Source organism: Brassica oleracea, chromosome C1 (genome assembly GCF_000695525.1).
Source record: "Brassica oleracea var. oleracea cultivar TO1000 chromosome C1, BOL, whole genome shotgun sequence".
NCBI lineage: Eukaryota > Viridiplantae > Streptophyta > Magnoliopsida > Brassicales > Brassicaceae > Brassica > Brassica oleracea.
The window spans coordinates 29,664,728-29,667,713 of NC_027748.1; positions in this window are offsets into that span (position 1 = coordinate 29,664,728).

Below are 2,986 nucleotides of genomic sequence, written 5' to 3' on the forward strand. Positions count from 1 at the left end.
TCTAGGTTCTTTGGAGATTTTTTTGTAACCAAACAAAAGCAGACGACTTATATTTCAGTCGTCTCAGAAAACAGATTTCAAAGTCAATTGCAAAAATAACTTCTGTATTGACCTGAGAAGTCGTCTGGACGAACAGATCTGGAAAAAAACTCGATTTCATACCTTAAATTGGTGGGATAACTTCTTTAGCACACATAAGGCTTCTCCAGGCACACAGAATCTCAAACGAAAGTGACCCACCCAGAATCGTTAGCCTCTATGACTCTATGAACCATAAAAAATGTAGAATCAAAATCTTGGGTTTTTTTAGCTGAATGTGGAGAGAAAGTGAGAGAGATATTGTGTTTAGTTCATAAGAATGAAAAAAGAAAAAAGGTAAATCGATTCTAGGAGCATTAAGAGCTTCAAATTGGTTGTTCATGGTGGTTGGGGTATTGATGACAATGGCAATCTTGTAGTTACTTGAAGATGATGAGGGTGAAAGCATAAAAATGTCATTTTCGAAAAAAAAATAAAAAATTTTGATGGCATTATCGTGAATTATATGAACTTGTGGGGGTGAATAAGGCAAAACTAATTTCCAAAAAAAAAAGAGGTTGGTTTTGTGTTTGACTTTGAGTTTCAGGTCAATTTTGGAAAAAAAACCTATCTTAATTTAGGTAATTTGGAATTAGACACTTTAATTTATTTTTTTATTTTATTCTAAGCACAATATTTTTTAAGTTATACATAATCTTCATAAAATATATTTACATATCTAAGACAACAACCACCTAAATGCAAATAAAAGATTAATCAAAATTTTAATATATTTAGAATAAGAAATATTATAGTTGAATTGAGAGATGCAATCCAAATTACTCAAATGATAACTAAATCGACTATAAAAACAACAAAACCAATTAGATATATATAACGTATATAAAATCATATGTATTATTAAAGTAATATAATATTATAAATATAAATGATGCATACAAATTATAAATTAATTTTAAATTAAAAGTAGATATCAATCAATTATTATAGTATATTACTTTAGAAATATTTATATCTGTGCATGAACACGGAAAAATTATAATATATATATATATATATATTTGTTATTTTGCCAGTTTTCTATTTGGACGAAAACTCGTATATTGATCGGTTTGTCTTGTTTTCATACATCTAATATAAAAATTCATTTCTGTCTCGAGAGAACTTTGCCACTTAAAAATTCCTTCCAAGGAGTGATGAGAGAATCGTGTGGGGATGGATCTATTAAGCCAAGTCTTACAAACCATTGAAGGCAAGGGATCGTGAACATTTGATCGCCGACTCTTCGCACTCGAGAAACATCATTCTATCTAAAATCAACCAAACTTTATACTTATATATACTAAGCAGTAATCTCCGCTGTGCGCAGAGTGAAATAGATTATTAGATTATTTATTATATGTTTTACAAAAAAAATTTGTTGTATAGCTTTTTAAAGGGATATACATTCATATATCCGTTTGGATTTAGTTGATCTATTCAAATTTTGTTTTTTAGAATTAAATTTTAAATAGTATTCGGATATTTACAAATTTTGGTTTGGATTTGGTTTGAATAATTGTGGGTTCGGTTCGGATTCTCCTTCGACTTCTCCTTCAACTTCGGGTACCTATTTTAATAATGTATGTTTCTAACAAAAATCCAAATATACTTCGATCTTTAAAATCCAAAAATAAAATAATATATAACATAAATTTGAATAATGTAAGACTAAATATTTAAATTTACATAAAATTAGTTCAATTTAAATATTTGGATGGAAAATAAATAAATATTTTCAGTATTTTGAATATTTTCTATTATTATTAGATATTTACATGTGACTACGTTGATAACTTTTGAATATGTTCATATTTTTAAATATCTAATATATATAAAATTTAAAATAATTAACATATTTAAGTATATAATTGAGATTTAGATATTTGTAATATCCAAAATATTTTAGTTTGGATCAGATTCAGATATGGTTATCTGGATATTAAACTTTAGATCCATCTGAGTACTTAATCAATTTTAGTTTGTGTTTTGTATTACTTTGAAATCTAGTTTGGTTCGGTTTTTCGGATCCAAATATTTTACCCATACTTATTTTCTTCTAATAATATAAAGCAAATAAAATAAATGTAAAACAAATATTCTAGGCTTATTTAACATACATAATTATTGGACCATATTTTAAGAATACCAATAAAAATGGTTGGGCGTCGTTTCAATATTGTTGGGCATGTTGCAAAACTGACGTAGTCTATAATCAATAACATATATCTTCTTATAAAAAAAAATCTTGGTAAATATAATAAAAGCACGATAAAATCGAGTGAAAAGTGTTAGAGTTGCGTGAAAAATAATGTGATCTCTTTAGTCGGCACTTATATTATGTTTTTCAATCGATTTCATGAAATTTTTTCTTTTAAAGCTTTTCTGATTTCTGATTTTTTCTAACAATCTGATTATGTTTCTAATTCTTGGCCTGATATGAAAACTGCGTAAAGAAAATCAATATTTTGCTAAACTAAAGATCTAACTAAAGAAAATCAATATTCTTTACGTCAATTTCTTTAATTCATAACCAATCACAATTATTTATTGCATCCGTATACAAAACTTCAACCATGGCTAAGTTTGGCAAGATACAAAACTTTCAATTTCTAAAAACATTTGCATCCAACATTTTATTTGATGCGAATCTTAGTCGATCGTAAATGAGAACACTGCTTGCGTAAAAAAAAGACTATTTTGTAAAAAAAATTTCTTTCAAGATGATATTATTCGGTAGTTGCACATAGAAAATTTTAGTTTACTAATACAAAGGTTAAAAATAAAGGAACTAAACTTGTTAAAAAAAATAGTGTGAACACAATAAATTGTATGCGGCAGAGTTAAAAAAATTAGTATGTGAATTAGGCCTGGGCATTTCGGGTATCGGTTCGGTTCGGTTCGGGTA